The sequence below is a fragment of the Mycteria americana genome, chromosome 3 (assembly GCF_035582795.1).
Source record: "Mycteria americana isolate JAX WOST 10 ecotype Jacksonville Zoo and Gardens chromosome 3, USCA_MyAme_1.0, whole genome shotgun sequence".
In the NCBI taxonomy this organism is placed as follows: domain Eukaryota; kingdom Metazoa; phylum Chordata; class Aves; order Ciconiiformes; family Ciconiidae; genus Mycteria; species Mycteria americana.
Genome location: NC_134367.1, coordinates 18,290,122 through 18,310,889, shown reverse-complemented (window position 1 = coordinate 18,310,889; position 20,768 = coordinate 18,290,122).

Genomic DNA, 20,768 nt, shown 5'->3' with positions numbered 1-20,768 from the left:
AAAAATCCCTATCCCTCCTTGGTATCATTACTTAGTAGCAATAACTTCAAGGTGTGGAGACCACATTTAGCTTTACGGAATAAAACATAACAAGCTGTCAAAATGTGCATAAATAAATTAGAGTCATTATTCCAGCTTAAGGTTCTGGGGACATAAACAATCCTCTTGAAGTTCACTGTGACATATTTTGCAGTGGGAGCCAGGCATTAAAATTACGTCCTGTATACAGAGAGCTGTAAATGCATTCTGTCTTAGGGCCTGGCACCGCGGCACAGAAATCAACAGGCCTGCCTTGGAATAAAAAATAAAGCAGTCCAGGGCCAATTCCCTGTCTCTGAGCACAAGTTTTATGGCACAGCCCATGTCCATATGGCTAAACTCTGTCCTTCTGCTCACTCCCCAAAGAGGAGTCCTCATCCGTATCTGCCTGCTTGGAATAGTCCCTGGCTCACACTGCTGCCCTAACCCGTATCCAGACACCACTGGGGAGAGTGCTGGCTGGCACAGGCAAAACCATGCAACGGAGCGTGCTAACAGTTAAACAGGTCACTACATGCCACTACTCCTGGCCCTCTCCAGGTTACTAACACAGATACAGTCTGGGAGTTCTACTAGGTTATTAACCTAAAACATGTTTACCTTTCCATAAGTGACTTCCAGTTGCATAATAAGAAATACAGTAAACGAGATCCAAAAAAGGCAGGAGGAATGAAGACATACATATGTTTTGTGTGTATAGGGACATAAAGGAGCTGTACCAGGTGAGACCGCAGATCCATTGTGCCTCCAGCACTAACCAACGGCACAAACTTAGGAAAAAGTATGAGATCAGGGTAAGCGTGCGGTGATACTTCCTCAGTAGTAGATACCTCCTGCAGCACTTTGTGACTCAGGGACTTCCTGAACAAAAAGTGATATCTTGGTATTTAATAGCCCTCTGAGGATTCTTCTGAAAGAAAATGAACTCTGGATTTAAATGCTGCATAATTAAAAAGTCAGTGAAAATAGGCTTTAGCAATTTGAATTATAAACAAGGAGCAAACCTATTCATTCAGAAAATGCATTTTACATCAAAAGAACATCAAAACAAGGATGAACAAGAGTAGTGTCATTACAAGACAGCATCAAGCTGAAAGCTACAATCTCTAAGAGCAAAATGGCACTGACATCTTCACAGAAGGCTTTTGCTTTGGCTCAGTGCACACAAAACAAAACCAAAACAAACTTCATAGCATATTCTAGGCAGAACCTGCTGTGACAGAAATAAAAACAAATGGCTAATAACTCAGTGGCAAAATATAGGATCTCTTCTATTTTGCAACCAACAATTTTTATAGCAATGTTTTCTCCTGATGTTTTTTGGTATGCCCCTTTAAAGTTTTGAAAAACCACTATAGCAGCTGCGTCTTTGGGTCCTGATGGGTATTTTTGAGCTACTTGCTAAATCCATATTAGGAGCTGAGGCAGCCGTGGCAGTATGAAGAACTGTTCCGTTCCTGAGTGGGAAATTCCATGAGATAAAACATTCTTGCATTTTGTCCAGCAGAAATACTGTATTTCCACTGAAAATGCCATACTAATAAGCTCACTAGTGACGTTTTTTCTAGAAATAAATAAGACAGAAAAACTTCTGTTGTTCTCTCTGACTCCCCATTTTTTCTCCCCCTCTTCCTTTCTTGTCTCTTCAAAATGGGAGCAAGTTGGTCAAAACAAAAATCTAAATGCGTTTTCCCCCTAATAGTAAAGAAATTGATATTGCCTTACTTTTGCCTTGATGTATCAAAAACATACCAAAGGAAAACCATCCTGCTTTCCAAAACTTGTTGTTGACCACAGAGAGGAAAGACTCCCTAGAAACACACCTAGCACAGAAAGGTTCTTGCTTGCCCTGTGCTTACTCACAGCTCGGTCACAGCCATGCAGGTGCAAGTTTTAACATCCGTGACCTGACTCCTCTGAGGCTTCCCATCACCTCCATGTACTTTGTAAACATGACACAAAAGTGTTCCAATATTTTTATTTGGGAAATTAGGGAAAACCTACAGAAATTAGTTTGGAGCAGATGACGGAGCAATTCTGACTATGACAGAAATCAAGAAGAATGCCAAGCCTTCAGCCAAACTTGGGAAGGAGGTATAAGGTGCTGCAATGTAGAATTCCCACATTCTATATATCACCATCTGATACATAGATTAGAGGAATGCTGGTTATGTAAGTTGATTCTGTTCTGCCAAAAATTTCCTCAGCTGCAAAACAGTGACAGCAGTACTACCAACCTCACAGGGATCCTGTGAGGACAATGAACTACTTTGCAGTGCTCCTACACCAGGCAAATATTAAATGAAGGGTAAGGGAGTCCATCACCACCCTATGGCCTCCCCATACGTCAGAGAAGCATATAGAAGTCCTGGCATGAAAAGCAGCCCTATTCACTCTCACTGGTAAATACTGTTATTGATTATCAGCTACTCAAAGGAGCAAAACATAAGCCCAAGGTTTTGCCGGCAAAGGCTGTGAAGCAAAAGCAGTTGATACTGTGATCAGTAGATACTGGCCAGGGCAACACAAAAAAACCAATATCCAGAGACATACAGGAGTAGGATGGGATCAATTTATGAGCCAACAAACTCAATATAGTTACCACTAGCTAGAAACAGTACTATTGAAACCTAGTAAATTGCATTTTCTTTCACCAGGAGGAACAATATTTGCTCTGGTGCTCTACTCTGGATTGACAGGAAGTTAGGGAACCATGCATGCCACTGGGGAAAGATCTGTGATCATTTTACCTGAGTCAGCATTGATCTGGCTTCCTCAGATCACTAATCAGCTTCAGATCAGAACACAAGCACTACACCAATGCAAGACATAGAAATACACTGTTTACACTTATATGTGTGTAAGATCAAATTAAATAGGGAAAGGGGAGGAGGGGAGTGCAGGACAAATGAATCTAAGAAAATCAGATCAGAACACATTTGGGTTGCAAAGCATTTAAGAAAAAAATCTGAAAAAAAAAAAGCGTAAAATGATCCTTCAAACTAATCAATAACTCTAGTAAGTCAGCCATACAGCAAGGGCTCAATGTTCAATACTAGCTTTATAGGGAAGGGAAGTATTTTTATGATGTGGAAACTATAGTGAGGGTAGCAGGTGACAAGCCCCCCAAAAACACTGCATTTTCAAAACAGTTTCAAACGTCCTCTCAGAAGGAAAAGTTTTATATGACAGTGTTCCTGAGCCTCTCACAGCCTGTTAGCAATCTCCATGTCTTGGAACATACATGGACAAAACAGAGGCATCTCTACAAGTTATCCCTGGAAATGGGCTAATACACAGGAGAGGCAGCTTTACAGAAAGACACCATGAGGTTCCCCATTTCTTTTCCCCTCAGCCAATGTTGTGGCAGGAGGAAGCGCAGACATCATAATAAATATGGGAATCCCCCAAAAAAACTAAGAAAGGCTTTTCTGAAAATACTGTGTGTACATTATAACCTACTCCTTTCCCCTCTGGTGGTTACAGTCCAGATTACACAGGCACGCCTTATCACTGAAGACAGACAATTAAATGTGGGAACGGCTGTCAAGCAAATGGCCTGTGTTCTTGTGAAACCATTTCACCATTCTTCCACAAACAGGAAAATATTTAGCAAGAGGTGTGCAAACTGGGCACAGATGCAAGAGTGCGATTGAAAGGTGGGTGTCATCTGCTGAAAACAGATCTAGACAGAAGGATTCAGCATGAAAAATATTTCCTTTGTCCTCCAGACTTAGAGTTTTCTTCCTCTGGCCTGAAAATATTTGTTACTTTTATTCCGAAATTTCGAGTGTTTTCTATTCACACTTCCAGCAACAAACTGTCAACTGCGGTCCCATATTTACTAAGTATTTCTCAGAAAAACCTATTGACCACAGCAAAATATTCCCCTGCTTGCTCACATAGACCAAAGCATTTGAGCCATTGGAAAATACAGCAGAGAATAAAACATTCAGCTGTTAAAACCCGCTTACCCAGTTAGTTTCTCTCTAACAGCCCTTCAGAGCTTCAGTTCAGTGACAGGAGAAACTCCCAAATCTGGAAAGTGGTCAGTCTACAGAGAAAGTACTTTCCAATGGCTTTTATGTGTTCTGGTGAGACTCTATGTTACTCCAGAAGCTCTGGGACATACACTATAGTAATAAAAGGGTTGAAATTTGTCCTTATTTTTTTGCACCACTAAAATCCTGCATAATCCTCATTTTGAAGACTTAAGCGAGACTTAAGCAGTACATAGCCTTATACCAGGTCTTCTTTGTGTTGGCACAAATTTCACCCAGGCAAGACAATATTTGCTCAGGTGCAGCACCTTGGGTGAGAGTTAATCCCTTTCATTTCTGACACAATAGTTATTATGTACAATAACTAATAAAAGCCACTCTTGAGATCGACAACCTACACATTTTCAATTTCCTCTCATGTACTCTAGCCTTTCATAAGCTCCTTTGATCCTGTGTAGGTGTCAATCTTTGCATGCATACAGGTCATAAGAAAGTTCATCTCATGCTAATAGCCTGGTCATCTTCAGATGCATTGATTTTAAGCCATTTCCTTTTCCAAATTTCAATTTATCATCTTATTTCAGTCACTCCATTATTTTCAAAGACACCACGCTACAGGGACTGGGATTTTGCTTGGACTCCATATTAAAGTAGAAAAAGTCAAGTCAAATATCAAAGCTTCCTTCTTGCCTGGCCAGTTGGAGACACGCGCACACACTGTACCCTTCCCTGTCAAAGGAAAGGTGGGCCATCTGAGGCAGGGTTTACTGGAGCTCCTAATGCAGGTGCAATATTCCTGAGACAGTGATCAGATGGAAATCACACAAAACGCAGAATCGAATCATGCAGGCTCAGGATGCCTCATGAAATCTACACCCAGGACTCTGAATGTGGGGAAAGGCAGAGGCTGCCTGATGCAGGCACCCCTAGAAGAGCTCTGATGAAGGCAGGGTGCAGCCTTGGGTTTCTGCACAGAGCATGACCATCCCCTGTTCTCCCTCCAGCCCCAGAGGCTGAGCACAGCCCTTCACAAGTGTACAAGCTGGACCCTGCCACAGTCTGGATGCCCCCCGCCCCCACCAAGTAAGATGTCCTCCATAGTTTTTCCCCTTTTTCCACAAACCACCAGTATCACATCAATGCACCGAAAGTCCTGCCTTCTTTGCTGTTTCAAACAGGACCAGATGCTGCCAGCAACAGCGTACAAGGCAAGAGGGACTGAACTTAATATTTTCTGGGAAGGCAAACCTTATAGAAATGTTTGTTTTCACTCTGCCGTTCAACATTCCAGCTGGTGGGAAGCTTCAGGAACTTGTTCCAATGGCTTGTTTCTCCTGCTCCCTCCCATGGCAAATTGAAATCAATATTTTTAGATTCTTGTCATTCCCTTAAAGACTCTCTCTTTCTCTCTCCCTCCCTTTCCGAGGTCACACAAACTTTGCTTTGGACTCCAAACTATTAATTTTTCACATTACTCATTTTAGGTGTCTGAAAAGCTTCTTACTCATCACCCCATAGAAGGAAGTGTTCCTTTTAAATTTTTTTTCTTTTTTAAGACAAATAAGAGATACATATCTCAGCAACAGAAATGAAGTCTCCTCCGTGCCATCGCAACAAGGTGTCTCCAAGCCTGATTTGCAGTCCCCCCCCTTGGCACACACTTGCTGGCTTTGCTTCACGGCTCACTCAGAGCCCTTTATTTCTGTAGGCACAGCAAAAAACTGTGCCAATTGAGGAAATCTGGGCTGCCTTTTCATCCAGGTAAAGTACCTGTAGGGAATCGTAGTGAAGTTGAATTCATTTCTCACAGGCCACCGAACACTGTGCCGCATGTTAATGACTTTTGGTAGCCATGAGCTTAAGCTACACTCTTAACTAGAGCTTAAAAGCTGCATAGCCCAGTGCTGGCCTCCGGAGCTCAGCAAGGACTCCTGTCAGCAATGCCTGGAAAAGAGATGAGCATGTAATACAGGAAGTGGCTTGTGAAGCAAGACGCTGCCTTCCTCATTTACCAAAAGTTCCTTTTTCTGCTCAGCTCCTCTCCCAGACTCGTTTGGACTAGCAGCGGAATATACCAGCGCAGCCCTACCTGTCAGCAGGGAAGAATGTTTGTGCATCTGATTCCTCTATCTCTCTACCAGAGCTTTGCTCTTGGATCTCCTCAGGCTCCTGATAACCTCCTGATGTTACCGCAGCTGTTTGTTTAACATAAACCCACAAAATTCTTGAGGTTGCCACATCGCCCTTTTCTCCTGTCCACACCCAGGACCTCCTCATCTTCTTACATACAGTAAACAATTCCCTGCAGGGTTCACATTTATTGTGATAACTAACAAGGCCATTAAAACTGCAGCTCTGACGCACGCTATACAGCAAGCTTCAGTGCACTGCTGTCAGGTAAGACTTTGCTGATACATTCAGACTTTACCAATAAAATAATATTTGTGTTCTCACAACCATCTACTGAAGTCTCCCAGAATGCCATAGCAAGAGTTACAACGTATTTTTAAGAAAGAAAGGGAAAAAAAAAAAAAGAGAAAATATTTTTCCCCATAGAGACTTCAGCAAGTCTAAGCTTACGTAGACAGGGTGGAAAGCATTTCGCAAAGGCAAAAAGCAGATGTTGTCACAAAGTCAGTTTTGTCCAGCTCACCTATACAATTCCTTTGGTTCAGAACAAATCATATGCAAGTAGCACCATAATCAAGTATTTCTGGTTTGGCCCCTGGGTGGACAGAATACAGCTGAAATCCAGATGATCCACATTTTTTACATCAGGTAAGCCAGGATCACATACAGGGCAAAACAAAGCAATTTGCAAATGCCCGTATCTAGACTTCAGGTCTGAAAAATATGCTGAACTGCTTGTGCTTGTTTGGAAACACTCTTAAGTCTAAGTCAGCAAGGTCTTTACTTGCTGCATTGCTTCATGCCTACCTGGGACAACATCCTGTGCAATTGTTTGTACAGCTGGGTAGAGCATTCAGGATATCTGTTTGAGGTGCGAGTCCTAATTCCCCTCCCCTGCGGACACTTGAGAATATATTCTGTGACAGACTATATTATGCACAGTTTCTTCATTCAGTTTTCTCTCAAGCTGAGACTACCTTTTTTATAAATACATAGGTCTATGTTTACACAAATGCATAGGCATACACAGCAAAAAGAGAGAGAATGAAAATACTAGTCAATCTGTATTAACAACCTTGGCTTTAATAATACAAATATCTGAAAGCATTTCTTTGTACATACCTTTCTGTAAGTCCACAGCCTATTTCCCAGTCAAAGACAACATGTTGCCCATGCAACAGCAATAAAGCTGTCATACTGCCTTCAGCTGTAACTTGCAATCTGTCCACATCCAATACTCCACTGAAAAAGAAAAGGTGCAGGCCCTAAATCTGGATGAATTGACTAGCAAAGGGCTGTGCTACCTAAAGTTCAGATCACTTTTTTCTTGGCAAAAGCATTTAAATCCTCTAATGTAGATTTATGTCATTTTGTCTGGGTGCCTTCCCCACAGAGGCTTCAGAAATTAATCATGCTTCCTCCACAATCATGGAAACATCCCCGAGTTAGCATGAAATTACTTTTCAAATTTTTTTTGCTTCATTTTTTCCACCTCTTCCCTCTCCCCCAAAATACCTGCCCTGGCTGAAAGTATCACATACTATATTTTACTCTTACGGAGAATTTTGTCTGTGATAGTTAACAAGATTCTGCAAATGATTATTAAGACTGTAACATCTTTGGCATTTCTTAAGTTGTTTTACAGACTTTGCTGCTGTTTGGTCAGACACTTGCACACCTGTAAATTCAGTATGTTGAGAGACATTTTCCTATTTCACAATTTCAAAATGTTCCAGACTTGTGATTCATTTCAGAGATAAATGGCCAGCAATAAACTACTCCCTTATTTAGTTTTTTTGCTATGTTTCATTAGAAGACAAAACACTCTGACAAACAGGAACTGAAAAAGAAAATATTGGAGCAGGGCGATGTGTTTGTAAAGATGTCAGTTTAACGTATGCAAAAGGAAAGATATTTTATAAAATCTATTAATAAAAAATATTCCCGACCTAAACCAAAGTCAACTGCAGTATTTCTGCTCTACTTTAAACAATATTAGTTTCATAACTAATTATCTCACAATTGCTAATATTTTTCCTTGATGACCCCTGTGCTGCCTCATCCTAATGAAAGTGCTGCAAGGTAATACAGCAGTTACATGACAATGCAAATAGGACCCATTCAATTTGCACAAAAAAAGGTTGCAAGGAGCAATTAGCACTTCATTAATATGATATAAAATGCTAATTTGCCATATATCCCAAGTGACTCAAAACTCCTTTCCATCCATATGTGCAAATAATAGTTAATATGATGCAGTGTGTGTGAACCAGGTTCACGGTGCATTAGCTGGAATCCCTGTGTCAGTTTTCTGTATAATAGCTATTAGTTAATATGAACAGTAGCTCATATTTAACCTATGACAGCAGTGTTAAATGATAAAAGGATCTGTTGGCAGCAATATCTCATAATCCCATCCCTGTAAAGTTCTCCCTTCCTTGCTATCCAGGATGAAGTATTGGAAACTGACTTCTAATCTAATTTATAAAGCAGATTGAAATGAAGTGCTGGTAGCACTCAGCTCGGCTGCTCAGCATTTTGAGAGGCAAGATCATTCCTGGTGAATCGCACAGCTCAGGCATTCAAGCACTCACTGGCAGCTTCTAATGATCAAAGTATTTGACTTAAATAATTGATTTATTTATACCAGTAAAGAAGCTCCAGGGGGTTGTGAATATTATGAGATATAATCACACCACTAGGGAATTAGAGACACTCAGATGTGCCTTGTGCCTGCTAATGCCCTGCGGGTGTGATTAGGATATCACACATCAAAGGAATGTGCTCTAAAATTTTTCATATAATAAATTAATAAAAATAATTTATTTAAATAATTCCACTGATTTAACGGGACAGATCTGATGCAAGATGCAGTATGCGGAGAACTACAATGAAGCATTTTGATCTAGGACAGTACAGAAGCCCTGACCAGTTAATGCCCAAGTACCAGCAGGATCCTCAGGCTAGCAGGTCCTTTACGAGGTATTAGCATCATCTCAAAGCTTACTGTCTGTGATGAGCATTCCCAGAGATTTTAGCCAACCTGCATTGTCTGAGATGGAGTAAAACTCAAAAGCTCCTTCAACAAATCCTTTCAGGAAAGGAAGTGTTGATTAACAGTGACATATAAGGTGGTACAGCACACTGGCACACACAGGCTCAGCAATGGCTGCAATACCTCACAGAGAACCCAGGCTCTTTTGGCCAGATTATTTTTTCAGGTATTTTAACAGCTACCTTAATGTTTTATATGGCTTGACCATTGCAGACTACAAGTATTTTACAGTCTTCAATGCACTTCTCACCCTTGCATACAAAGACGATCCCTCACATACAAAGACAATAGGGAAGTGCCCTTATTTCAGTTGTACTCATAAGAAATTGAGCTATACAGAGACCAACTAGCTTGCTCAAGGGCAGGCTGAGAGTCTATGGCAGACTAAGGGATTAAACTTGTGCTGAGTTTCTGCAGTATGCCTCTATTCCAGAAATACACTGGCTTTTCCACAAGGATATTACAGAGCATATTACAGCAACAGGCAATTAACATAATGTTATCTTTAACCTAGCGTGCTGCAAGGGAAGTATATACATGTTCCACTTCCAGAAGAAGTACAATCCTTTCCTATATCCCAGGACCCACAGAGAAGTAATTATGGCAGTGACAGGAAACACAAAGGCATCCTTTTAGAGAAGAGATGTGCATAACCCCTATAGATCCTTTCAAGGAATATTTGGGGGCAACTTGTGCCTTGGACAAACTAGTACTCCAGGTGCAAAACATGATGGCTGTCCTTGGGTTGCAGAAAGAACAAGGGAATAAGACTTTTTGAACCCATGTCTCAACTCCCCTGGGGTCAGGCCTAGTCTGTCTTATACTGCTTTAATGCCCTTCAAAGATGTTGCAAAAGAACTCCAGAACTGCAATGCTGTTTAAACAAGTCACGCAAGTTCTAAGTAAAGAAATCAACAGCAATTATAAATTCCTGCAAAAGCACCATCTCTATCACTAAAATTAGAAAGGGAGAGGCTTCAAGGGATTTGTTCATGCCTATGAGAAAAGCCTGAGACTGTGTTCAATTTTTCCACACTTAAGCTTCATTCCCATCCTTGCATATCTGCTCTGATTTTGGCCCAAGAATCATTGTGTGCGCCAGCTGGGCGCATTATCAACTCATGCCACAGAATGAGGTACCCAGGGGCATATCACAAATCATATATCAACCATATCATATTGCAAGGGTCAGATCTGAAAGCAGCTTCAAATGCACCCAAAATTCAGTCTCTCTCACTTAGCAATTTCAAAAGAAACTCTTCTGTCTTGGAATTTCAGGATTTAAACTGAGCCTGGAGTCATGCAGTCCACTACCAATTAGCCTGCCAGTGCTACATGTAGCATGCTGTGTTGAAAACAAATGTACACACTTCTTTATGTTTATAACCTCTTTCCGTTTCTTTACTTTATTTTTCCAGCATGCACATAATAAACACAGCCTGTCCTACAGATGCAGCTTCACTAAGGTACACAGCAAGAGGACTTTTTTCTCCCCAGCAGTAGGGAATACAGCACCATTCACTTGATGGGATGTGGCAGGGGCTATGAGGGTGCAGCCCTCACATTTCAGTAGGGCTGAATCTGCCCAATATGGTCTTGTAACATGACGTGTATTTGCTTTGTCCTACTTATGGTTCTCTTCTGCCTGGGTTCTCCCATGCCAATTTACCCCTGTGGAATCAAGTTGAATACAATTACGATGAGGAATCAGAAAAACTCAGAAATAGTCTTCATATCTAGGCCCACCTTTAAAAAGTAAGTACAAAAAGTCAGTAAATCCCTGACATATCTATCATTATTAGAGACAGAGTCATGTCACCAACTCCAACCCCAATTTCAAATTCTTCCTGTTTTCTGTGAATGCCAACTTGAGTTTCAACAGCTACCTGATCTGAACGAGTCCCATGTTCACTGGGAAATCTCAGATGTGATCCTGGGTTAGATTATAACACACTTTAGTAATTTTGAGCCTAATGATATCCCAACACACATCCCACAGCACAGCTGCCTGTTAGGTAAATTGCAAATACCAACAGTCCACCCTTGAAGCACACTGTCAAGCTTGCAAGCAGCCAGTGAAGATCAAGGATTATTAACATCGGCTCTCAGAACTGAGGGGGTTTTTTAAACAGTGTCTGTTTTGTTATCTATATCAGCCGTGACCTGTGTGTTACTCTCAAGGATAACAACAGCTACAACACCTTGAGCAAACCAACTACTTAGGAGCCCAGAGAAGTGAATCACTGAGAGAGCTCACAACAGAAAGCAGTCCCTGAACGTCTCAGCAGTGAAAATACCTATTCTTGATTGGAGACAAAACTTGAGTGTCAAGGAACATAACAGTATTAAAAGCTGAAACTTATCAATATGCTAGAATTTCCCATGTTTATTTATAAGTGCAAATATTATTTATATCTATACATGAAGGTCTGTAAGGGACTATGAAATTCTCCCTCTTTGCATACAACACTGCCCTTTGCTTTAGCTGAAGTGGGAGGTGGATAGCATTTCTCAAAACCAAACCCCAGCAGAACAATAAGCAACTTGAGGGGCCCAGCGTCTACTATTAACGTAACAACTGGCAAGCCATGGCTGAGCTCAGAGGCAGGAACAGAATTGCATGCCAATACAGGCATATGAATCACAGGACAAAGGTGACTAAACAGGAGCTTTCATGAGCAGGACCTGTCCTTGAAGGCTTAGCTGAAGTGAATCAAGGATGGTAGTGACTAACGCATGGCTCTGATGAGCCAGAACACGGCCAATAGCCTGGGAGCCAGGAGGAAGGTCAAGGCTTGGGGTGGCAGTGGCTTGTCTTCCCAAGGATACAAAGGTGTCGTATTTGCAAAAGCTGAGTCTCCGACTTGCCTCCATCCTCATCCTCCACTGCAGGAATTCAGTCTGAAGGTTACAGGTGTGAATTGCCATGCCAAATCACATCCAAGTGGAAGACGCAAAGTCAAAAAATATCTAGAGTTGGAAAAGAAACATTTCAGGGCATAAGAAACCAACAACAGACACAGCAAGGGCAGTGGGTTTTGTAAATGAAAAGCAGGGGGCAGCTCTCCTCCGATGAGCGGCTTTCCCTTCTGCAGAAAGCCACCCCTCCTTACAGCCTCTCTCATTGCCTGAATTCAGTTAGAAGCCGTTCTCCTTCATCCCAGTGGTTGTGTCCCAGGCATTGTGAAATCTTAGTGCTGGCAGCATTTGCAGCTGTAGGAAGTCAGATATAAGCCCTAGTGCCATCAATATGCTGCTGGCAATGGAACCTGGCAGCCCTATCACCAGCTAGGGCCTTCAGCACATGAAAAACAGTTAAGTAAACCACAGACTTGGTGATCAGCAACAGACCTGCCTGCTCATTGTGCCTGGAAAGGAAATTCCCTCCTTTTATTCTGGCTGTTAATGTACTGCTCTTCTCTGAAGAATACCTGAGGTAACATGGCATCCTCTGTCCGAACCAGCCAGGCTCCTCAGCAAAAGTTTTAAATTTGGTCCTTAAGTTAGATGACAGAATCCACACTTACTCCCCTGGAAAAGAGAGGATTTTTAGGGGCACTGACCACTCAGCAGCTCTGAAAGGCAAGCAATATGAGAGATGTAAGTGCCAACATGAGGCACTGCTGCTCGAAAGTGTCACTCACGGTACTGATCTCCTGGACTGGCCACCCCCTAGTCATGGAGGAAGACACCTTACCTTGAACTGCTGCCTGCTCCCCCTTCATTCCTCCTCCCCACTTCATGGGCCAGTTAGGCCTTCCTTTTGAGTAGAGGTTCTGCAAATTGAATAAACAAAATGTTAACTGTAGGGCCAAATTCAGTCCTTGGTGTATGGTTGTAAAGATACAGCCAATACCATCCAGGGAGGAACCCAATCACATATTTTCACATGAGGTAGAAAGAACATTACTTATCTTTTTAGGGCTTTATACTGGTCCTGATAAAATCAGTAGGAAATTTGTCTTTGGTTTCAAAGGGAGTAGAAGCTGCACTATAAATTTTAAATGGAGTTTGCAAGGGTTTTTTTTTAAATCTTGCCTTTTTCAATAAACTTACAAAATGAGAAAAGCTTCTTTGCAACCAATAAAAAGACAACAAACGTAGAACTCATTACTTCTTAGCAGCCATTGTACATGACAGAAGCACTGTTTTTTAAAGGGCACCCCCCTTTTGATGAAGAACTGCAATGATTTCTAGTAAAATGCTTAAAACTAACTCCTCGTTACTCGAAGTTCCCCACCCCCCTGCCAGCCTTGGATCCTGTGAAAGGAGGAATGTAATGAGTATACATTAATGTTATATACTTTCCACAGTTCTTGTTCTGGTGTGACCAGATTTATGTATGGAGTAGCTTGAATGTAATCCATCACGATTATACATAGCATTGGCTTCAACATTTCTGCAGGTAGCACCGTCTCCAAACTCTCTTAGCTGCGGCCGTATGAAAGCAACTAAGATGTGGTGACACAATGTTCATTTGTTTTGGTGGCAAGACTCAATTAAAACAACATAACGGGGTTTAAAAAAATACTAATCTGTGAAAAAATGTGAAAGTGAGTTAAGTAAAACCTTCAAATATTCCCTTGTTCAGGACAAGCTGTGTGGGCTGACAGCTTCTCCCAAGGGAGCGAGAAGTCTTAGAAAAAGCCCTGCTACGAAAGGACTGGCTGTTAAGGCAAATCCCCACCAGTTGGAGCCCCGAGGAGGGTGAAGCCCAGCTATTGATGCCCAAACACAGAGAAGACATTGTAAAGGAAATATGGGGGATGAGAATGGCAGTGGAGGAAACAAAATAGGGACTGCCTCCCACACAGGGGGACAACAAACCTGTGAAAATAAGAAACTGCTTTTTCACTCGACAGATTTTTAAGGAAGAAAGACACGTCCCATCGCTTTCAAAATGCGACCTGGGCTGTTAGGGAACTCCATGCTATCACTGCTTGAGGCATGAAGGGAGACAAGAAGGTGGATTATTAAAAGTAAAACAGAAATACAAGAATTCTTACTTCTTTGCAAGTACGAATCATTTCAGTTGCTGCTGTCTTTGGTGGGGACAAAAAAAAATAAAGTATTACTGACTTCCCATTTTTATCCCAAGTTTTGCACTAGCCAGTGTTGTTCCCAGAGCCCCAAGATCCTTGGGTCTTGTCACCAGAGCTCTCATTTTTCAAAAAGGATTGTAGCCCAACCAAGTCATGTTTTAAAGCCTTTTCTTTTCACACACAAGCTATAATCATGAATGTAATGCAAACTGTTAGAAATAAAGTCATTTTAGACAGTCTCAATTGGGAGTGGGCGAGGGAGAGGGAGGAGGCCCATGTAAGGAGCTTTGAGTCTCCGGAGCTGAGAGTAGCTTCACAGACCTAGGACTGCTGAAGGGAAGAAAAGCTCTCTCATTGTTGGTATACGTTGTCCAGAGCCATAAATGGATTGTAATTGAAGGCAATAATAATTTACATTTAGAGAGTGCTTTTCATTGAAGAACTTACAGGTAATTTTACATATCTGCACTTCTCATATGCCACTACACCGCTCTATATAGTTACTCCTATAGCTGTTTCAGGGCATACTGTACAGGAGCCCTGAATGCCAAAATGCTATGCCCCAGGACACAGTCAGAGCAGCTAATAGAACCACAAAAGCCCTCCTCCCACACCCCAGGTCTCACCAAAAGTCCAGAACTTATCTGTACAGGCAATGCTGGTAAGTGATATGACTATAATGACTAAAGACAGAAGAAAACATTGAAGAAGGATTCAACACTAAAGACAGACAAGGAGTTTCCTTATTTAGTACTGTAATATTGTATCTCTAAGTCTCTCATACTGCTCCTAAGTTCTTCTAATACATGAGCTGTGAGAGAACAAATTACTGGAGGCCTACACATGAAAGAATGTGTCCCGTGTGTGAGGTTGGATTTACTTCCCCAGAACTTTACTCCCCCAGAACCTTTTTCCATTAAATAAATCCACTAAGGGAGAGGAACCTATTTGCAACCTCCGTTCTTCACAGTGAATTACCTAAGATGGAGGTTGTTCCCACAAAGTAAGCAGGATATTCAGCTGTGGAAGTATAATTAAAAGACATCTGTACAGTTCTTGGAGTCCTCAAAGAGAAGATGTGGCCAGCAAGATCCAGGACAGCCCATTTAGCAGCCTGGTTTTCTCATGACATGAACTTTCTTGCATACCCCATGGCAGTTTCCATTGAAAGCAGTGTTGCATTCGTTTAAATTTGCATTAAGAACAGTAATGCTTTGTTTCTTAGAAGGCAAAATCATCCCAGCAATTACTTTACTAGACAAGCATCTCTGCTTTTATTTTAAAAAATAAAAAGAGCTGTCTCTGGTGTGTGTGGAGAGCTGCAAGAACTACAGGGAGCTGGGAACACTGAGACTACCAAAGAGGCTGAAGGCAGCTCACAGCTCGAAGACAATGCCAGCAGGGCACTCACAGGGAGGTGACAACAGGACAGCTCCATGGCCCTACAGTATCCCTGACAGCCCTGCCCTGACCCTCTGGTAGCCTCCAGAGAGTCATGAGAAGGGATGTGTGCCCAATGAGCACTGCTCCTTACCATTCCTATTTTCTACAGCTCCTGCCTGGGCCCAGTAATGCTGAAGTTCAGCTCTCTGTGCACAGCAGAATAAAATGTTAGGTTTAGCATCAATAATGGCTAATACACCTCACCTCCAAATGCTCCCACCCCTTCCAATGAGCTGCACAATTCTAAGTGTCCCAAATGTGACATCCCTCTCACACGTACAACAGGGCTTTATCTTGAGACACCGAGACAAAGCTGGGAAAGGGATGTAGCAGGTGTTGCTTTAACATATTCAAAGTTTCTTTTGGATCTCTGTCTCCTGTGTTGGCACTTCTGTGCTCAGGAACTGACAGCCACAAACAGTGCACAACTCAGTTGAGGTGACGCTGGATGGGCCATTGCATTATGAAAATTATGAATTTGCAACGTGGTGCTGCTTAGGAACTCCAGCCACAGGCTCCGCAGCACTGTGGGTACTCTGTGAACTGTAATAAATGGGGCAGAATAGATCATTAGCTACTGGACTTATGACAGATCATTTCTTGTAGAGGCAGCATATATTTGTGTCAAAAATGGGTGTGCTGCTTTTGAACAAATCACATGGAGAGAGACAGTACTGTTTCTGTTTGCAAAGGCCTCACACAACGAACTAACACTATTTCCAAATAACTACGCTGGCTGACCACACAACAGCAAGTACCTCTGTTGATGCCAACACAAAGAAAAGTGCATTAACATAGGAAGAGTTTGGGAATCCCAGACTCTCTTTTCCCAGGTCCCAGTTGTTACTTTATTACTATTACCATCTCAAAATCCCAGAGAAAGATCTAGGGATTTAAAACAGATTAGCAACATTATAGCAACATTTGTAGAACTTACATCTAAGTAGAAAAGTTGTAAGAGGGAAGACTTCGGAGGAATTACTTGAAAGTTGGTCTGTGTGCACTGCTGGAATGCTTAATGCTTCTCCAACAAAGTTTCAGTTTAGTTTTACAAGCATGGCATCCTTTTCACATTAGCACATGGTATGTGAAACATCACCCTGCTTTCCCAAAATAGCAGCTCTAATGAGTTTCATGGTAGACGTCCTGCTGATCAAACATGGGTTTATGAGCAATACAAAGAATCAATAGGATGCTTGCGCTCCATGCATCAGCCCAAGTACAAGCACACTGCAGAATGCCTGCTTTCTGCCCACACAAGCGCTATTTGCTGGCTAATGAACAAGGAGACACAAATACAGTCATACTACAGCTCATGCATAAGTTCAGCTGAAGTAGTAACATACAGTTGAAATTGTCCAACAAAGTATTTTAAAATGCAATAGGCTGGATACAACTTTCTGTTGGAAAAAGGAAGCTAAGATTCAGTAGTACACGGATCACAAAGGTGTATCCTCTCTCCTCCAGTGGCGATATGAGAGAGAGAAGGAAACAGACAAAAAGGTAGCATGCTTCCCACCCTCTCCTTCTTCACTAAATGTACACAAGCCCCTTCCACAAGCCAACAGTAAGCTTGGGCTCCACCTGAGGGCATCATCTTGACACAGGGACACGTCAATTTTACATGCAGCACTGAATCCCTAAATGGGAATATTAATACTTATCCTCCATACTTTAAGGCTCCTGTAACAGGGCACAAGAGTTAGGCAAAGCAACACAGCTCATGAGGAGATACCAATCGTTGATATAACTGGAACTTCAAGAGCTCTGAAGACAAATTTCTCTGGCAAGGTGGATCCCATTGCTTCTTATGGAAGTATGAAAAGGCAGCTGACATACTGTGATCCCTATTCCTAACATATGATCAGACACATCCTGGTCTTCTATTCAAAACATCACTATTTTGCCACATGACAAGAAACACACTCACGCAACCAGAGAGAGAAATGGAATGACAAAAATGTCACTTTGGTCCATGACCAGGGTGAATGTGCATGGCCACAGCCCCATCACGCAGCTGAGAGAGATCCTGATAACGTAACTAGAGCAGAAGCATCCCAAGTACACGGCTATAAGTCCACGAGTCCGTATACCACAGAGTCCAGCATGCTGCCATTGTACAAGGCAAGGGTTTTTCACATATGACAATTACACAAGAGGGAGTGCCCCATCAAAAAACCCAGGCAGCCTGCAAACCAATCCCTGCCTACAGCTGCAGGGACTTTGAGGCTGCAGGGAGCTGGCCTTAAGCTGGATGAATTATGCAGCCCAGGTTGGATATGACTTGCAAGACCTTAAATTGGGCAAATCTACTGCAGAGGGACAAAGGAGAAGTATTGCATAGTTTCTAAGCTCTCCCCACCACCCAAAGAAGCTCAGCAAGGTGAACTGCTGCATTCCCAGCAATTTTCCCCTACAATATCTATTTCCCAGGAGGCAGGGATGAGGCCTAGTTAAAATAATCAGGTCCCGGCTCATAACATCTTGCCCTCCTTTCTGCAGTGGGAGCACCATTATGCTGGTATGCATTGCTCAGCCTCTCACTATCACACATACAATTAAGTTCAGCTTCTAAAAGCCCTACCTGTAATTGGAGCCAGCTGCAACCTTTCTGACACATACTAATTGCCAGTAATGACTTAAGTGCAGTAAATTCACATGCTGCAATTGTTTTAAATAAAGGAATCTCTCGTAGCTTTTCCCTGAGAAAAATCTGTTAATCTTTGCTGCTGACTTATCAAATCCTCCAGTCACCTGTTTGCCATCATTTTCATGAGCTGATAACGTGTTTATTAGAGCCATAATATGCAGGTGGAAGCGTAAAGGTCTCATTTGGTGGCATATGAATTCTGTCTCATATCTGTACGGAAAAAGCTTGGTTTCACCATTCAGCTGTGCCTCAGAAAAGAATAAGATCCAAAATAGTATCTTTTATTCTTTTCAAATAGAATATTAGTTCTTTTAAGCTCAGTACATATCTCAAAATACCATTGGGATTCGCATGACAGGTTGGTTTTTGTTAAGCCCTAGATATCATTACTTCCTATGGTGAATCTATCCAGCCTTAGTTAATTTCAACTTAATTGTATTCCCCTTTTAATTATTTTTCATATATAAATGCAAGTTCTACAAAACAATAAAATGTCATGTTGATTCTACAAGGCTGGTTTAAAAGTTCTTCCCACAAACTATTTTAGTTTCCTGCAGAAGACCTTACCTAAGATATTGCAGACAATACACTTCTGGCAGAATGAACCCCATATCTCCTTGGAATTTTTGCTCTCCCTCCTGCAGTCTAAGGTTTATGGTTGGGTTTTGGAGGGATGGTTGGGGGGGAGGTGTTTGTTTGTTTTTTTAAGGCATGCTAGTGAAATTACTACAGTTTGGAAATCACTGCACAGGGTTTATCAGTCTACTTTTTCCACCAGTGAGTTGCTCAGAGTGGACAATCACATAGCAAATAGATGTTCAGCTGCAGCTGAGTTCACCAGCTCTTCAGCTGGTTTATGTGTGATGTACTGAATGCCCTCAGCTCCTGGGGCAGTGTGTACTAAAACCCAGCCTTAAATGGGGCCTACCCCAGGTATCTGCTATCTCCAGAAAGATGTTCATAACCCTTGCCTCCCCTGTGAGATTGCAGGAGAAAAAAAATGTATGGACCAGAATGTAAGGTAAAGATGCTCAACCAAATGTCTGTGACTATATGAAAGAGAAGAGAAATAAGTACCAAAAGAAAAGTACTGACCAGCCACTCAGGGAATCAAGGCAGATTTTTCAGGTGAAAGAGCAAGCCTGAATCCAAAGAGAAAATACATGAGAAAGAAAAGAAACTGTAAACAAGAAGCCAAGTGAAAACCTAAATTATGTTTGGGACAGCCAAACTTTCCAACTGCAAGAGGAGTTTCATCTGAGTGAGGACTCCTTGACTTGGCTCCTGAGAATGTAAAGTAGGGGCAGTACTAGTTCTAGGACAGTATGTGGTTTACTATAAAACAAATCTAGCATATAATAATTTCCTTCCACAATTCCCATGACTTGTGGCACAGACCCAAAACCTCTTCCATGATTCATGTCCAAACCTCCCAGGAGAGAGGTGATGGCCAAATTGTTAGTTTTAGTGTATGAGTAGTTTGGGTGAAATGACAAATGCTAACACTCAGTCATATGGTGGAGAAGAGATGACCACAGTTATGAGCGGATGGCAGAGCTCCGCTGATGGTTTATTATTAGCATCTTGAATATGCGTAAAAAACATTGCGTTTTTTTAAGGTAAATAACATTTTCCTACCTAACTGGCCAGTCCTCAGGGACAATTTGTGAGTCATTCCACAGCATGGGCCAATTCCTCTTTTCCAGAGAGGAGAACAGAACGTCTCAGCAGATCCAATAGTCCAATGGGCTGACGTTCCGAGGTGCCTTACAACTCCTAAAGTCTGCTTCTGTGCCCAGTAATCTCCTGAATCTGCATTTTATACAAACTCTGAGCCAGTGCTGACCATGCCCAGACTAACACCTCCTGGAATAGCTTTCCCTACCGCTGAAAACCTTGCCAGAGTAAATAATGTACCAGTTTGCTGATGCAGCCTATTCCAGAACTCCTCCTAGCTTTAACCTTTCCAAATAGTCTCTGAATCCAAAAATACAGTTAATCTATGGCTTTGACTAGTCAAATTACGCGCTCCAAATTTCATGTTTGTTGTTAATTATCCCCTTTTTCTTCCTGTTTGCAGATTAATCACAGATCAAGCCATCAAATCATGCAGAGGAACAAGTCCCAGCCTCATGGTCTCTGCTCATTGCTCCTGATACAAGAATGATCACTTATACCACATGTTATTTCCTCCTTGTCCCTGACTACATGGCTGAAACTCTTGAATTGAGGAGAATCCTGACAAGTATTAAATAATGTATGCACCTTTGGCATAGTTTTGCAGAAAAAAAAAAAAGGCATTTCTACTAAAATTTGTGAGGATTCTGGATTCACCAGTCTTTCTAAAAATACCTCCTAGACATCCTAGTATTAGCAAACAAAAAAATTAGAGAATACAAAGAGGAAAA